Source organism: Streptopelia decaocto (assembly GCF_964273445.1).
Source record: "Streptopelia decaocto genome assembly, chromosome: 9".
Lineage (NCBI taxonomy): Eukaryota > Metazoa > Chordata > Aves > Columbiformes > Columbidae > Streptopelia > Streptopelia decaocto.
Genome location: NC_138664.1, coordinates 2,684,134 through 2,703,631, shown reverse-complemented (window position 1 = coordinate 2,703,631; position 19,498 = coordinate 2,684,134).

Here is a 19,498-nt window from a genome sequence, read left to right as displayed (position 1 = left end):
AACAAAACCCAAAGCAAACAAACAACAAAAAACTCATCTCAACCCCAAGCCCCCGAAGTATTAGATGTTGCTAACAACAAAGCCTACTGTAACAAAGATACATTCTAGTGTGGTCCATATAGCTACAAAGCGTTGACACAAGACAGTGTTTGAGTGAATATTTTCTGGGCCACCTCCTGTTCTCTGAACAAAGAACAATAAATTGAAAAGATTTTTGAGCAATAGCGTATTGGGAGGGAGAAGTTGTACAGGAATTCTTTAGTAGCAGTAGCTCTCTATGAAGCTTATTTGTTTCAAATATACTTCCTTTTGAAGGTAGCTGAAAGGTTTGCCCTATTTTCCAGTTCATGTAAAGTTTATATAACCATCAGCTTGTTATTTTACGAAGGGAATCTGTGCTGTGAATTTCTGGAATAGCTCTATGTGCTGTCTACATTCTGTGCAAGTGGGATGACAGTCAAGTATAAGCATGTCAGCTGATCTGCAGAATTAAGAATAAATAATTCGAATCTTGCAGCCGCGAGTCCTTCGTGTGCTCTGAGTTGCTACCTTTAATATGCATTCTTTTCCCAGCATTTGTCCTCCATCAAACATAATTTTCAAGCCACTGGTATAAGTTGGATTGATATTTGAACGTATTGTTTCAAAATGTATTGCTTTAAGATGTCCATTATGTGATTGTTGTTATGAGGCTTCTCTTAATCATCAAATTGATTTGGTTTATGTATTGGTCTCAAGAGGTTTTGGCTCTGCTTCTGCATACTTATCAGAAATCGTATCTGAAAAGAGTTGTAGTAAGGGAAAACGTTTGCATAGCTGGACAAATAGTGTTAGCATCCTTTGTTTCCAGAGTTTGATTTAAAGTCTGTGTCCTGTAGAACAGAAAAAGTGGTTCTAGTCATGTTTTAACTTTTTTGCCTGACTTCTATCTTATTTTCAACATATGGCACACTTTGTACAGATGACCACCTGCTCTTATAGCTTAAACCAGCTGTTTAACTATGTTGCCTTGTTGAGATAAGGTTTTTTAAATTTTTATACTTTCCTGAATTACTTAGTTTTTAGTCTCTGATGCTCTTTAAAGTTCAAGTGCTTTTGAAGATAAGGCATATTGCAGATACAGCATGTGATGGAATAAGTGAACACAGAATGCACTTTGCTATCTGTTTGATCTCTCTAGATGATGATAATTGGTGGTGGCGTTGCTGGGCTGGCTGCGGCAGGAGCTGCCAAAGCAATGGGAGTTACTGTCGAGATTTGATACCAGGTAGAGTAAGAAAATATGGCTTAGAGTCTAGAATTCTGCTTAACACTTTATAAAATATTCTGGTTGAAGTTCTGCTCTGCTTTGCACTGAAGGTTGTCCTTCAAAACCAGTCTGCCAGGTTGCTCTGTGTCAAAGGAAGAAGTCTTAACTTGCAGAATTTTTACTTAAGGTATTACTAATTAACAGAAACTTCAAATTACTGATTCAAGTATTCAGAAAAAGAGAACATCATTTTTACAGACACATAAATATACTTCTTCCCTAACTCCCAGGCCTAACTTATGCCAAACATCATCTTCTTCCTTTGCCCTTCTTAGTCTCAACTTTCATTTCCCTGCATCTTATACTCAGTCTATCCCAATTACTTAAAGCGTTGGGTGTGTGCAAGTGTTTCTGCCCCCACCCCGCTGTGGGTCACCCCTGGGCCGCTGTCCCTCAGACGGGATTCCCTTTGGACAGAGTGTCTGCTTCCAGGAGAGTCTCCCCAGGTGCCTCAGTGATCCATGTGTCTCTCTTAAATCTCTTAATGTCTCCTGTAGCAGCTGCGGCCCCCACGTGTGAGCAGGGGTGCTGTGTGCTGCTCTGCCAGCAGCCGCTGAGTGGGAGAGTGTTTACGTGGGTTTCAGAGCCAGCTGGACATCCCTGGGCACTTGAGGAGCTTCCCCATGCGGGTCACCCCTGCAGCTGAACCTTGCAACTCATGCCCACTAAAACACTCACACTTGAGCTGATTGGGCACCCATGTGTGTACTAATTGGGTGTTCATGAGTAAATTAATTGTGTGCTCATGTGTTAACACTGCAATTTGTCCAGGATACTGGTGGTCATCTTTGCTAGAAGGTTCATGGTCAATGTGGTGTGCATGAAGGCCTTGGGTCTTTTTCTACAAAGCTGATTTCCAGTCATTGGTCCCAAGCCTGTGCTGGTACGTGGTGTTATTCCTCCCCAGTCGCAGGCAAGGAGATATTGGTAAGCAGATTTTTAGCTGGCATTCTGCTATAGATCCTGTGTTTCTGCCAGACTGCTTCCTATTCAAACCTTCAAAAACTGGAAAAAAATCATAATAGTTTTGAATAGAAAACTCTTATGTCATTCGGTCCATTTCTCTGCCAATGTAATCCATTACAGTCCCTTTTTATTTGACTAATTGAGTTTGTGTCCCAAGCAACTGAAATTCTGTGGTTCTTGTCACATCCTTTTGGAATCTGGAAATGCCTTTTCTTTAAAAAAAAAAAATCCATTTTATTCAGACAGTTCTGTAGATGTGATTCAGCTTCAATTCTGTATTGAAGTCGGGGACTGTTCTCCTGGCCCCCATCAAGATAAAATAGATACTACACAACAACACCCATTCCACTGCATGTACAAGACTGAGTTGGGACCTTGCTATTGTGGCAGTGATGAGTAGTACTGCATTTCTAAACGGGTCATTAATGAATATAAGAGAATTATGGGCTAACTTCTGCAGCAGCTACAGCAAAAAAATGAAAGCAGCACAAAACCTCTTTGGTAACCCATATAGATTATAATATACTTTAATGCACAACAGAGAAAGTGTGCCATTTAATTGCTGATGAGCTTATAAGTGGTTTATCCAAGGCAACAGTAACTCTCATTACTTAAGAAAGCAGCTATGTTTTTCCAATGAAGTTATTAAACTGTATGCTTAGACATGTGCTAGGGACACACTCTGAGTCGTGAGTACTTGGCAAAACCAGCCTTTCTTTAGTTTGGAAAAACTTAACTCCAGTTTTTCTTTGGGAAAATAAACACCCAGGCAAGTATTTTCACATGTATGAAACTAATTTTAGTTTGAAATAAAAAGTGTAGAAGCTGCTGAGGTAAAGCTCATAAATAAGTTAGTGTAACCTGATTAGCTTAGGAAAAAACTAACACTTGTCTTTTTATTTTAACAGATCTAGTTCTGATGATTCTTAACTGCTGTTGTCTTGCCTCTGTTTACAGTGCAATGATGGTTTTTATGAAGATAGAAAAAAATCAGATTCCATATCTGTCATCTCCATTGCTTGTGCTTGGGTCTCCAGCACCAGAACAGTTTACAGCTCTTGGAGCAGAACCTGCGGAAGGAAAACTGCTGGAACAGGAAAAGGTGATGGGGGCTACACAAAAGAAACGTCCCAAGAATATAGTGAAGCAAACGCCGTATTATTTGCCAAAAATTGTAAAGAAGTGGACATTGCTATTAGTACAACTCTTATTCCAAGTAAGATACTGATTGTAACTATTGGAGAGCATAAACCTATGTCCCTGTGAGTAGAACATGCTCAGTGAAATATGCGTGTATCTAGATATGTACTGAAAATTATTACTGAGTGAAGACTTTAGGATTAGGTTTTATTTAATTATTATTCAATGATTTAGAATATTTTCTTCTCTTTAATTATTTCCTAGAAATTTTCAATTCAGACTTGAAATGATCAATCTTTTCTGTTTACTTCTGAAAGCACCTATAAATATTGCATATCTCCTGGTTTACTTTTTTCTAGTAAGAATTATTAAACTTGTTTGTTTTGCTTTCTTAAACATGAAAATGGAGAAGCTCCAATTCTAATCATCATTTTGAAATAACTGATGAGCAGAAAAAATACAAATCATGTCAGTGTTGCACTAACAAATGAAAAGGGATGTTATGGTAATGAAGACTCTCTCCTTGAAGCCACTGCAAGTTTGTCATGGAATTCTTACCAATGTGGGGTCATAAAGCAGAGTCTTTCATAAGTAACGAGACCACAAATTGGAATATTATCCAGATACCATTCCATCTTTGAATGTTGTTTTGCGTTGTGACTTTTATAAGCATGGTAACATAATTTTTAACAATGATATCCATTTTGCATTGTGACTTTTATAAGCATGGTAAAATAATTTTTAACAATGATATTCATAAATGCACTGAGACTTATCCCTAGAGCTCTAATAACAAGAACTGGGTGTCCAATTCCAAATATAGAAAAAGAGAAAAATGGGTTTAGAAATTTAATTTCCATATTGAAGTGTCCCATGTCACTGTTTTACAATGAATGGTAGATTTTACCAGATTATTTTAAGAGGATTACAATTTTTAGATGGAGACCAAGTTCAGGTGTGATCTGAAGAAGAAAAATCACGCGTTGTATAGCAGTAAGATGATATAAAGGTGTAATGATCTGTCTGTCACCAGAGCAAGTTGTGAGAGTCTTGTAGTGGGAAAACACTTCAAATATAATTGTGCATGAGAAAAATCCTCTATACACCTGCTATTCTCTGCCTTACTCTCCTCAGTTTTAGCTATAATGCTGCATTTTCCTCCCTCTTTCATGTACTATGCCAACGTGTTTTCCTTTGTAAAAACCCAGTATTTGAAGCAAATAAAAATACTATCACTTCAGTATCTGTGACTTTACATGTGGAGGAAAAGTCTCATCAGGAACGAACTTGGGAAGTGAGCTACAAAGAAAGAGCAGAATACTTGCAGCCTTCACTGTCCTCCAGGTAGCAGATAAATGCCTTGGTCTGTTCTGGAAAGCTCGGTGAAAAGAACAGTCCAGCTAAAAGTATTACAACTTTACCTTGTATTAACTACTTGTGTGGCTGCCATACTTGACTATCACGTCATGAGTTACTCCAGGATGTGTATCGAAACCAACATGTGTGGCTGCATATGGGATGAACTGGCAACTGCAATGTCCAGATGGTATCCTGAAATGATACAATGACAGAAAGAAACATTAATTTAGGGTACAGTGTTCAAGAGCAGAATGCAAGAGAAGTTGTTTTCAGAGCATGGCATTAGAATTCTTTTGTGGTTTTTTGATGTTCTGCATTCATAATAATGTGAAGGGATGTTAAAGAAACATGATCTTAATGCAGATGTACTTGCAAAGAATTTATGTTTGGAAGGTATCTCTATCTTCTTCCTTGGGACTGACTGGAGTGCAATTCATCTGTGAAACACGTTGTGCAATGTGATTCTTATCAGACAATCATGAGGTGTTTTCGAATTTGAAGAAGTAGTTGATTTCTTATTCTCAAAAATAAACACCATATGGTTTTGTAACTAGTTCCCTGACTGGCCTCCCAGCTCATTTAGTCTCTGGCTTCCTGACAAAATTGCTGACTTTGGTCATGCATCAGAGTAAGCTATTAGTTTTAAACAGAATCATTAACTTGTAAAAGAAAGCATTAGTAACTCATGGCTGCAGTAATATGCAAATTTGATTTAGTAGCATGTATAAAACGGGCATCAGATCTGTGGAAAACATATGGAAAGTTTTCAATATGCAAAAGCTTTGACAACTATTTATTTTCCTTTCTCATCAGGGTGTGGTAAACACTGGTTACAAGGATTTGCCAAGTGGAATGGCTACTCAAGCCAGTAGCCTTTATTCCGATAACATCTTGAAATTATTAAAGCTGTTTCTCCTGAGAAAGAATATTTTCACTTTGAACAAAAGGATGATTTAGATTATGGAGCTATCGATCATGTCGTTAGAGGAATTTTAGTAACGAAGGTGAGTTTCAACACCACTTATGTTTTTATCAAAAATGTTTAAAATGTGTTGCCTGAAAGCAGTGATTTAGTGCGTTTAGTCGTTCCAAGGAAATATTATCATTCAATGCCTACATGATAAGATACTGACAGGAATTTTGTGTATATTTCAAGCACTAAAATATGGGGCAAAAATAGACTTAGAAAAATGTTAATGTAAAATTACTGTTGTACTTCAAACTGATGTTTTTAAAGAACATGTTTACTGAGAATCAGCCCATCTCCTGAGCTACTGAACTGTCCCTCAAGCAATGCGCCTCCAAGTGCTAGATAGTTTATGGACTCAGATCAGTGTGGAGTGAACAAGTGCTGACAAGCAGGAATAGGTGAGCTGTGTGGGATACTCAGAGGGACTTCAAGTAGTGCAAGTTCTTCAAAGGCCAAATGGTGCAATAACACTACATCTTTGTGCCAAGGTCAGGAGTGGTAGAGCATTGTTGCTTTATAGAATACAGTGGTTTTCTATTAAAAGAAGCAGGGGTTTCACCTCAGAGTATGAAATGCATTTCAACCCTTGTATGGCATCATTAGGCTATATCCCGTGTAGACTCTGTAACGGCAGTAACCCTCATACTTTCCTGCATCCTTTGGCCCCTTATTCTGGGTGAAGAAAAGGAACTAGATACACAGTTAAATTAGGAGGCATCCTGAAGATTTGTGGGAACTGATATTACTTGTACGTTGGCGGCAGTTTTTCTGTAGGCAAGATGTTTCTGGAGACAGACTGATTCTTTTTCATTTAAGTTTGTTTTGGATGTAGTAAAGAGGAAGGCTGAATTTCTGTAGTCATGGTGAGTTAGAGATTGACAGGAATCCATATTTGCCTGCAGATAGCATTAAACCGAAGTACAGTCGTGCTAAACATTTAAATATTGGCAGACTGGAATTACTGTTTGGCTAAGAAAGTGTTTGTAAAGAGAAACATATTTGTGTTCAGCTTTTAAGGAATGTGGTCTAGTATTTAGGTATGTTTTCTTGTCTAATATTTGTTTTCTAGCCTTTTTTTGTATGTGTGTTCTTGATTTTATTTTTTCCCCTCCAGTGTCAAGTGTATTACATCTGAAACATATCAGGCCAAATTTGGTGCCGTAAGAACACACAGATGGTTTTTACAACTGACTGAGTTCAATGGTCAGTGCTATTTTATAGACCAAGGGTGATTGTAATCAGTATAAGGTAAAGGCCAAATCACATCCTATTTACTCATGTGAGTAATCCCACTAATTTCAGAAGGCCAAATGAGTAACCATGATAGAACTTTGCCTGAAAGGTCAGGCCATAATATAATGAAAGGCAAAATACAATAGGAATCCATCATAATGATTGTTTTGTTATGCAACAGGAAGGTGTAGTGTTATTTCAATAACCCTTCCCAAGGACAGGATCCCTTTCTGTTCAAAAAAAGAGGCAAGCAGAGGAAAAGCCATACTCTTACAGTATAGGAAAATGGTGACCGTAGCTGGAATCTATATACTAGGTACAAGGGAATTATCTATATTACTTGTTGCCAGTTGGGCATTTAAATGAGCCACGCTAAGAATGATTATGTAAAAAATAAAATTAGCTCCTGCAAGGCAGCGTGGATTAACATTGAAAAGCAGCAGGCAGTGGTAAGTCAGGGTTGCTAATACATCATGCTGCTTTCCAATTGAATGTAAGGCTAAAAATTCAGTTTTTCAGGATCCTTGGTGAATCCTCGTATGCCTTTTGCTACCAACAAACTACTTCTGATATTAATTCTCTATGAGATAAAGAGCCAATGTGCTATAGTTAGGGACCCAGTCCAGGGCCAATAGAAATTAAGACAGACTGTTCTCAAAAGCTTTTGGGTCAGGGCCTGTATATACTGCAGAACTCCAGATGTCATTATCTGTGTTGAAGTATGTTTGAAATGGAAAATGAATTGTATAACAAGGCTTTGATTATGTTGAATAATATTTTCCTTATAAACAAGATTGTTAGGTTCTTTGCATTAACTGCTTTTAAAATAATGTTAGCATGTAGAAAGAATAATGCAAAAGCTAAAAGGTACATATAGTACTTCTCAAGGGTTCACTAACTTCAGAGATTATGTTCAAGATAGATGTGATGGTACAGAAAGTTGATTTTAAAGGAAGAAAAAGAGAAGGAAGGAAGCCTGTTTCTCTTAGGGACCTGCTCTATACCCAAGCTTTGTGCAGGTTCTGAAAGACCTTCCTTGCCGCCTCCTTCCAGGTTCACGGACTTAAAATGTTTTGTTCAAAGTATCATCTTTGTTTGAAGATCTATTTTCTCTGATTAATATTGGGCAATTTGTATACAAGTTTTAAAATTTTTATTAAAAACTTCCTAAAATGATAATACAACTGAAAATTAAACTCTTATGATATCCGAGAACAAGATTGCAATATCTTTCTATGTTGGGCTTTGTCTTGACTGGAGAAATTCGTACTGTACATTGATTTGTTTAGCACTTACTTGGGTATATTTAACAAAACATTATGCAAGTGATGACAAAATATATCTCCAAGTAAAATATCGTATTATCTTGAATTAATGAAATGATCTAGTCTCTTCCTAAAGAGGGAAAAACATTTCCTTAAACCACCAACACATATGGTCAAAGAGACTAGCACTGGGAGCAATAATATTTTCTCACAAGGAAGTATTGTTGAACTCGTTGTGTGGTCTGCATCTTTTAACAATGTTCAGATGCTACACTGTGGTCTGTATTCCTACTAAAGCACTAAAGGTTGTGAGAAGTTACTGGGGAATTTATGACACATTTAATTTTTTTTTAAATTAACTATTTCTCCATATTTGCCCAAGTGGAATATTTTGGTAGTCCCATATGCATGTACCAGATCCTGGGGTCCCCACTATCATCAGGTTGACAAAGATTCTATTATTCCAAATTTAATTTTCTGGCAAAACCAATATATACTAGTTATGCATGTGAAAGCATGTGCAGGAAATGCCTTCTGCTGCCACGGGTGTCAGTGACACAACGTCAGTGGAAGTAGGGCTTGGGATCTAGGCCTGGTTTTATTTTATGATTAATGAAGAAAAGTGCCTTTTATTCCTGAGTGTATACTTTTTTTCTTATAGGTTTTATATTTGTTTCTCCTAATCCTTCTTTTATTCAAATGGTCACCAGATTTGTTCTTACTTGGAATGGTGGTTATCACGCTACCCAGGGAGTTACACCTGGCTTCTATTTGCCTCTCATACCAGAAATTGTAGTTATTATTGCTAACTATACTGTCTGCTGCTTTGTCCTCTTGTATGCTTCATTGTGACAGATTTGAGTTCAATTTCGTTAGGAGGGACTTATAGGAAGTCAAAACAAGGTTAATGACTTACCCAAAGGGAATTACAAATGCGATTAGAATTTGAGGTCCTGCCTCAAAACTTTTACTACAGGCACTGAACAATGCTGGTTTCGGATCTTTACTTAGATCCATGATGCATATTAATGCACAGAAATTCTACTGGCAACCAATGGATTGTATAAGGATTGCTGCTTGTAAATACAAAAATGCTAATATAAGCCTCTGCTTTGTTTATATGTATATTTACTGTAGAGACAATAGATATTTCCAGGAGTGATAAAATGACCAGAGAAGAAAATGTTTAACAGAATTAGTGGGAGTAGTGAGAAGATGTGATAAGAAAACTTTGTCACCTCAGGTATGTGTCTATATCCTTTGCCTTTTTCATCTGCATCGGACTAATTTATTTCTGCATGGTCTTGTCCGAAAAGGAAGATATGTCCAAAAAAAGGAGAATGTTCCTTCGGTTGATTAAACTACTAGGTTAAATGTTCCGAAGATCATTGCTACTCAAGTAGCTACATTACTTTGTCTAATTGAGATACTACATGTATTTGCTATGATCTAGAAGTACTAAGCTGCATGTGGGAATTTACAATCTGAGCAGCATCCTTACTGAGCCAACTGTCAGTTTCTTGGAGTAGAGGATTCTGCGGAGTAGACTCTTCCTGATTTTATTTTAATTTTTTGTTTGTTTTAAATTTCCATTTAGGGTGGAAAAAAACTATTTTAAAATGGGATTCTGTTCTAAGCAAAGCTGAATGCAAGTGGACTTCAGTTTGGCCTTAGAAGCATTTTAATTCTGATTTAATTTTTAGAACTTTAGATAGAACAACCTGCTCTTCTAATACAACTGCTTATGATCAATTTTGTGTGAGGAGTCTGTTTTGGTAGTAAAAGTCAGTTGTTCAAGACCTTTGCTCTGAAAAAGCATTTTCTAGGATAATTGACTAATTTTTTTCCATAGAGTATATCTGTCTCTTCCTTATATCTAGTCTAAATCTCCCCTCTTTTAGTTTAAAACCATTCCCCCTTTTTCTGTTGCTACAGGCCCTAATAAAAAGTCTGTCCCCATCTTTCTTATAGGCCCCTTTAAGCACTGAAAGGCTGCTATAAGGTCTCCCTAGAGCCTTGTCTTCTCCAGGCTGAACAGCCCAACTCTCTCAGCCCATCCTCGCAGGAGAGCTGCTCCAAACCTCCAGAATAGGCTTCTCTGCCTTCTCCCTAAAGCAGAGTTTACAGGAGGATATGGTACCGCTCTGTCATCGGACATAACATTGGACAGGTTATTCAATGTTACGTTTTCTTCTGTTCAATAGTCAAGCAATCCAAAACTAGGGGGTGGTCTTGGCTAGCAAAGCCAGGCATACAAGCAGCAAAGAGCCCGATTCTACCTAAAAATACTGATGCTACAAGCAGCAAAGAGCCCGATTCTACCTAAAAATACTGACGCTACAAGCAGCAAGGAATGAGGGGTATGTGCAGAATCAGAACCTCCAAGAAAACTGTTCACTTATATGGGCAAATATTTGCCATGCCTGTTCAGTAGATCATGGAATCTGTTATCCCTAGGGCCAGGGAAACAATTTTATAGCCTTTTTGTTTTCTGTTGTCCTTATTTGAGCATATCCCTTTGGCTGTGCTATGTGTTTCATTCAAGAGGAAGCAGCTTTGCATTTCCAGTTCAGTAATATTCAGTCAGTAACAAAGCAGCAACACATTCATCAAAGCACTGAATTAATTTGCTGAAGTACCAATCTGTAGCTAATTTGAGTGTGTAGCAGGGAAGAGACCATATATACTTTTATTTGCTATCCTATAATCCGTCTCCAGATGAATGTGGTGTTCAAAATTTATTAAAGCTTAGCTATTTCTTATTAGAGGTGGAAAATAATTGGCAATATAATTAGTAAAGACAGAGAAAGGAAATATTTTGGGAAGAAAACAATCTGATAGTAATCAGACCTGAACTGGTTTTCTTACCTGCCCTTAAGGCTTCCTACAGCCTAGAAAACTGTTCAGCACTATATCTGGAAGAAATGAAGTGTTGGGTTTCATTAATTCTTTAAAGTTTTTTTAAAACAATACCATAACTGGAGAGAAATCTGATGGATGTCCTGGAATTTATCAGGAGGTCCCATGGCAGTCAATATACATATTGACAAAGCTTATTTTCAAAATGATTGTTTCACAGTTAGTTTTACACTGGAGCCTCATTCTTTGAAATGGTGTTGTATTGTCATATGAGAATAGCTCATATGTATTAAAAGAATAAAGTAAAACATTTTCCTCTGTGCTATAATACATGTAAGGAATGGATTGATTAAATCTGAAAAGTAATATGTGCCTCAAGGACTGCGCAAGCTGGGACTGAGTTGGAAGCAGTACCGGACATTTTCAGTTTTATTCTGCATACAAATGAAGGAGACTCGAGTTCTTACACTTTGATTTTGACCTGATTTATTGTGAGGACCAGGTTAATAATTAGAAAAACAGTGGATCAAACTTACATGCCGTGTTGTTCCGTCTTAAAGGTAAGGTGTAAAATCCAGTTGTCTTACAAACGAGTACTTGGTGTGTTCTGGAAAGCTTATGTTGCTTCTTGTGATATCACATCTTTTCCACTGGCCATAGTACAAGCCATATCAACACAGCTATACAGCTATTCTGTGTAACCCCAAACTTCCAAAAGGAAGACTACATGTTTGCTAAATGTAGGAATTTCAGAGCATTGTTTATATCAAAATATTAAAAAAGAGAGAATCAGAGCTTCATACTTAACTTGATAAAATACACTGGTTTTACCCATAAAGAATATAATAGTTAAAACGGTTTTAAATGCGTCCAGTGCAGAGCAAATCTAGCAAAGGTGCAATATCTTTCAACTTGAACTAATACAATCAGTATTTTTCTCTTGGGACAGAGTATTAAGAAATAAGCCTGGAAACAATAAAGAATAAGGCAATAACTGAGGCATTGTAGACTAATATTAGAAAACAATACGTCAGTGTTGATGCTAATTGAAAACATGTGCTCAAATATATGTCAATGGATCCTGAAACGGAGTTTTGGGGATGTCAATTATTTTCATGGTTGCTTGGTGGATTGGTGTCATGAAGAAATACGGAAACCAGAAAATGTGAAGGGAGGAATGTGTGGAAGTCTTCTAATCAGAAATGGATATTCACTTGCATTAATAAAGAATAAATCTTTCTCAACTTTAAACTGTTGGTTCTCAGTCCTCCTGGAGCTTTTAAAAGACTTTCAATGCCTTTACATTCCTTTATGAAGAATAAGGCTTTGAAGTGCAGCAATACTATGTGTTCATATTTTAATTTGATTTTCAGCTGATGCATTTGGGCTCAGTTGTGTGCTGGGCAGGAGTGCTGGAAGGTTGGCTAGTCAGAACACTTCTGGATTTGGGAATGCTCTTGGTATAACTGGGATGTCAGAGACTTAAGAGCAAGTAGCAGTAAGAGCATCAAAATCCTGAGCAGAAGTGCTTACACAGATGTCTATAGCCACAGCTCTGCATGGCACAGTATGTGCGCTCAAATCTCAGCACCCTTGGGAAGTGTTATTACTTCATTTACTACTCTTTGAGAGGATAGGAAAATAGATGATGAAAGTACATGAATTCCCAAAAAGCGTCACTCTTAGCTAAGGGCGAGTATAAACTAGGGTTTTTTTAACTTCTCATTTATTTTCTCAACTGAATTATGAGGAATCAACAAAGCACTCTGCAGAATGTTTAGCTAGCCCTATAGAAATCCTGTAACAAGTCTGCAAGACACACTGCAGAATCCCACAAACCACACTGCGGAGATCGGAACTTTTCAGCTAGCAGCAGCGCTGTAAAAGATGTGGGTGTTTATCTGGTCAGGTGTATATGTCATCCTAGCCATTGCTGTAACCGGGGACTAGTTTTGGAAAGAAATAAGACAGTAAGAGTCTTGTCCTGCAAAATATCAAATTTTTTCAGCTCCAATTATTGCTGTGTAATCTTTCAGCAAAAATTCTAGAGGTGTATCTACTGATGTGACCCAATGATTGATAGTTGGTAATGATCATCTGCTGAGTGCTTGAACTTTTATTTGTTTTCATATAGTTCCTAAATATGAAATAAGTGAAAACAATTTATTGAAATATGAACTTAATATTCTTATGTAGTGTTTACTAAATTGCAGAGACTGGCAGTGGAGCAGATATGCCTGTTACTGAAATACCAAACAGTTCCTCTGGCTGAGTCTTGCGTGCAGAAGGATTTCTTCTTGACAACAGTGCTGAAGACTGAGGGTGCCTGGGCTGGTTCCTCTGGATGGAGGTTTCCTGTCATGGGTTGTCTGTGTGGTAAGGAAATACCACTGCTTTGTCCCCTTTTCTGTGTGAAATAAGTCTGGGGCATCTACTTTGGAAACTTGTAGAAATAAGATGTTGCAGGAGACTGGATGACTGGACTGGCTCCCTGGCAGAATTTTCCTCATATTGCTAGTAAGTAATGAAAAGTTATGACAACTGGATAGAAGTCTGGGTTTTTCTAGAACTAGGATTTCGCAAATGAAGTCCTTAAATGCCAAGATCAGCAAAGAAATTGGAATATGTCTGGGCTGCATGATGCGGAGCTGTACAGAGGTGTCCAGCCAGCTCAAAGATTGCAAGCAGGATGTATGTGCTAGGAGAGCCCTTCCCTGTTTGTACTCTGCTTTTCAGTAGCTCCTTAACCCATCGCTCAAGCACTTCCACGAGCCACTTTCCTGAGCAGCATAGATATGCTAACAATTCAATTCGATTCAATTCAATTCCTGCGGGCTGTGGGCACGGGGGACTGGGCATTGACTGGCACTCACATGTCAGCATGGAGATCAAACGGCTGCTCTGAGAGAGTTCATTCTTTCAGATAGGAGTGGTGCTCTTGTAAGAGAACTTGTATAGCTCTGCCTGAGTTGTTGCCTTTCTGTATGTAAACAGTTCCTAGTACATTAAATCTGGCGAGCGAACTTTAGCAACAGCCAGGCAAAGTGCTAACTGCAGTGCGATTTACTCGTAAAACCAACAATCTGAGTTAATATTTTAGAAAATGCTGAATGGCCTTCACGGAAGGATCTCACCCAGCAACTGACTTTGAGGAAATGGGAAATGTGCTGTTTCATAACAAGCGAGAGGGGAGATGTTATTTAAACAAAGAACAAATCTGTTTTGCTTGGGCAAAAGGTTAAGGTAGTTTAGGAAGAAGAAAAATTGTATAAAAATGGCAGAAAACCAAGGTTTTCTCAAAGGTGTATCTGAAAATCTGCTTGAAATATGTGATTTTTACGCCAAGTGGGATTCTGAGGCTTTCAATTAAAAAAAAGGCCATGCAATACTGAACTGTTGAACCATGGCTGTGTCAGCTTCACAGCCTGTTCAAGTAAACCTCAATGAGCTGAGGAATAATGCAGTCTGCTTCCCAAAAAATCTACACGGGAATTTACAGCAAATGAACTATTTATTTTGGGATTCTTCTAACGGACTCAGAAGTGTTGCTTTGACTAGTGTGCTCATTTAATATGTTCACATTTACGGCATGATCAGATCTTTGCCAAATGCCATTTCTGGGTGGATATAACACCGCATCTACAGCAGGAAGGAAACTTATGGGAATTTTTGGAACTTGCACTGAAACTGAACTAGACCAAGCTATTGAAAAGATAAAGGATTCTAATTCTATCACTACTCCAGATGAAAGTTCATATGTTGTTCAGTTATTCAATAGTAGGCTTTTCAAGCTATCTTGGTTCTTGCATAACACTCTGTGTATTTCACTGACTGTCACTTTAATCATGTTAAACTCTTGTTTCCATTTCCTTTGATCTATCCAATTCATACTTGTTATACAAATACTAAAACTGTTAAACATCTCTTTTTTTCCTTATATGCCACCTGTGTCTCGTCTGATGGTAACAGTCATTCCTGCCCAGGCTTTGCCCGTAAATACAGACCTCTACAGTCATTACTCAACTTCATGCCTAGTAATTTCTGTTCCTGTGTATATGCTGTGCTACCTCAGAAGCTGGAGTGTCCTGAACTTTCCAAGAGTACCATTTTTCTTTACCTTGAAATCTGTTTTGAAAGCCTGAGCCTGCAGAGTCATTTACACACGAACTACCTTGAGTGCACATTATAAAAGCATTGCCCAGCTTCACCTTGACAAGTTTACTCTTGCTGTCTTTGACGCCAACTTTTATCGTTGATTTGAACTGTCTCAGGGCACAGATTTTGCTTTCCTGTCTGTTGCAGACTAATGCCAAGTATTAACTGGTATTTTAGTGATGTACAAATATGCGAGAGACTTGAAAAATTGCATTATAGACACTAAAAATACAATATAAACTAAGAAGGGGTTATAACAAAGGTTCGATCACAAAATACAAGGTTGTATTTCTTCTTTCCTACATTTGCAGTGAAACCTTTTGTTCAAATGTACTCAAAGTATAACATTTTTGTGACTTGGTGCCCCCTTGTCACTAGTAAAGCCATTTGATACAGTGTCCTGTATGTATATGGTGTTAGTGAAAGCTGAATGCTTCCTGATGTAGTGAATTACAACTACATTGATGTTATAGTTCTAATGAAAAACCTTGGTTAACTAAAGTATCACACTTGATAATACAGCATATGTCTTGGCAGTACTGCCGTCCCCATCCTTTTGTAATGATAGGGCAAGAGGGTTCATCAAGGCCCTAGACCTAAGACTACACTAATGTTAATTTCATCAGGTTTACAACCTTTGTCACATGCTGGAATTTTGAGGATTTACTATTGATACATATTCCAGCTACTGTGTAAGTCTGACCTGCTCTTTGTGTTTAGACCTTAATGCACAATGCCTCACTTTACATCTCTGAACTCTGCTGGGAGTTTTTCTCATCTTAAAAAGCAGTGAAGGCCTCTGGCATAACCTGGGGATAGTGCAAATACAAAGAATTTGGGCATAAATCTTAAATTGATTTTTTTTTTTTAACCCTTTGAATGGCACTGTTTTATAGCTAATAAATATGAGACGAAGTTACTTCACGGGGCCTCTCTCGTTGTGCTAATTCTCATAAAATAAAAAATCTCTTCCTTTTCCTAAAAATGGGTAAGCTGGCAGTGCCAAAATTCATGCGGGGTAATCAGCTATTCAGGCTGAGATTTCTCTAGGAATGGCAAGCTTTGGCCAGCATTCATTTTCAATTTGCAACAAAACCAAAAAGCTTTGTGTCATGGTATTTTAGGAGAGTTTCATTTCTGCAGGACAGCTAGACATGGAAAAGATTAACGGAGATCAGGAAACATTCAGGTTTCACACACCTCGTCCACAGCACAGCATAGCTCCTGAGGTGAAACGTGGCAGCTAATCATTCTTCTTTCATTATAACGAATTGCAAAAAGAGTATTTAATGAATATATGTGAACAAAAGACTATGTCGCTAAATATATAGGAGAAAATACTTAAACTAGTTCTTATGCGCTGAAGCTATTGAGCACTTGCTGTGTAGCTGGTTTGTACCTCTGCAGAACCCCGAGGGGAGCCGTGGGTCCTCTCTCCCCAGTGACAGGCGCTGGCAGCGCTGTGTGTACCTACAGCTGGAATCAAGCAGCCTTCTCCAGCTGACCCAAGATTACAGTTGGCTTCTTTTCGATGCAGCTGCGTGCAGCCCTTAGCCAAATGGATGGGTCATCATGATGAGGGGCCTCTGAAAGGAGAAGGATATGGAAAAAATGGAAGAAAACTGCCAAAGTGCCTCCCCTAGCAAAGCAGGCTGCTGTAGAGAGTAATGGTAAGTGCTGTTGTTTTTCTATAGTCACATTTAAAAAATCCAACAGAAAACACTCAAAGTCCTAGAAATTTGTTACTAGTCAAGATGTTTATATACTCTTCCCCTGAAGATTAAAGAAATTATTTTTAAAAGGGTCAGAGGCTTTATTTGCAATAAAATAGTGAATTCGAAATGAATGCTGCAGTGTTAAACACACACACACACAAAAAAAAAACAGTGTTCAGGGTGTTAATGATTTGTGGTGCTAATTTTCACTCTATTCTCTCTTGGATTTTGTTTTTCTGTACAAGTCCTAAGTTTGTGAGGATGGCACATCTTTCTTAATGTATTTCCACACTGCATAAGTAAGGAAGGCCGTAACAGCTGTGATAATTTCTCTGGAGATGCACATGATCTGTAGCAGCAGGAAGAAAAGCAAATCTAGCTCTATACTGCCTCTGGGCCTGCGCCCTCCTTCTGAGGCTGCCAACTAGTAAAGCAGAGGCTACATAGGCCACTGATGACACGCAGGGATCTGGGAATTTCAACAGCACTTTTGCAGATCTTTGCATCACCTTGCACTGGCCATATTTCCTTCACATAAGAATTCTTTGCTGCTTTATCTGTTTTAGAGCTGCTTTGCATCACTGGACCCAGCTTAAAGGATGGGAGTCAAACCATATAGTTTGGTTCCAAGCAAATATGCAGGCGATAGCTTGGGTTAATGAGCTGAATTTAGTACCATGGGATCTTGAATTCACTGTCTCCATATCAAACCTTTTCAACTGACAGCCTTAAAATGTTTGACTCACTGTCCATCCTGTAAACTCAGTCTGGAAATGCAAGATCATTTTATCTACTTTTCATAACCTGAAATAGGTGTAGCTTCATTGCTGTAAATGAAGCTAATCTGCTTGTGTTGTTGTATCTCACAATATAAGTTTGTTGACATTATATTTGTGAGCATTTTAGGAACTTAAAAACTGCCAGGAAAACAGACATTTCTGTGTTTGACTGGTTTTATTCCTCTCTTTGCTCAAAGTACACCTATGGTTGGTTTACACCTGGAAGCTGTTCTCCATGTACCAGTACACTAAATTCCTTTGGCTCGTGCATCTCAGTCACTTGGAGGGCTGCTGCAGAAGTGATACAGATGGTACGGGCAGAACGTCCTTGCAGTCTGTGGCTGCCAGGCTTGGGGACGCACAGCCAGCCCTGGGCTTAAATGGGTAAGAGACATGGAAGCTGGAATGTGATGCTGACTTGAATAAGGACTCTAGGAGACTGAACAGCTGTACAGACTGCTAAGCTTGACTTTACTGGGCAAACTGTGAACAACTTAAAAAAAAAAATTGGTAGACACATGGGGAATCACTGTGGCTTTTGCAGATGTCATGTTTCCCAAACCTAGTAAGAGTTCCTTGAAGGATTGAATGAATAAGAGGATAAGGGTGATCTAGTTGATACTGCTGGTGCTACAGCTCTAAACTAAGGCCCATTTCTTGATCAATAGTCTAGAAATAGGCCATTCATAAGCACTGTAGCTAGAGGTTTGAGGAATTATTAGCAATTTTGAGAGCTGTGCTCTACCATCTTCACCCAAGCTGCGGAATCTCTTGGACTGCTAAACCATGAATTGCTGGACTGACAGTGGATTGTGGGTACATGGAGCGCTTCTTGCATGCGGAGCTGAGGAACTGAACAGAATAGACTGTAGATTTGAACCATAAGTGCAAAGTGTTGAAATAAACTACATTAAAACATAATGGACGTCATCCTCAGATTGCACATATGTGATCTATTTAGCAACCTCACAAGAGCCTTGTGTAAGACTGCCTCTTAAATCTTAAGAGTATTTATTTTCGTGATATCTTACGCAGAGAATGCACAGAATATTTTAAATAGTTTTCATTAGCACATGTATCTGCCAAGATTCAATTCTAGGTTTGAACACCAACAGATGGATCTAATATTTTCATTCGGATGAAACAACAAACTGTCATTGTTTACTGTAGGCTTGATTAATGTGCTTTGGTGTTGTCTTGATAACTTGAAGCAGTGGCTTTTCCTTTCATAATAACACATTTTGTAATATATTTCCTTTTTGTCTCAGATACAGACTTGGCTCTGGCCACTGGTGCAAATGACAGCAGCACAGGAAGATCCCAGTTCTGTTACACTGGCATGGCAGTGCTGGAACTTGGGAAAGCAAAGAAAGGTACTAAAAACCCGGGACAGAGTTCAGTCCAGCGTTAGTTATGATATATTTGTTTCTCACAAGAAAAGTGCCAGCATGTATAGAAACAACAAATGTCTCTTCTAAATTGATGTCTCACAAGATGAATATACACAAGTTTAACTGAAAATGGCCTATACAGGGAGAGCAGAACTTTGCAGGGGTGTAGAAAAAGAAATCCTGGTCATTTCCATAGGACCATGCATATGCTGGAACCGCTACAGTTTTGCATGTTACCTTGCTTTCATCTACTGTGTTAGTTTTCAGGGGCTTCAAAAGATTCAAGATTTTTTTTCTTATCCCATTATATCTTTTTAATGGGTTTTGATTTTAAAATGAGCAAAATCAGTTAGGCTA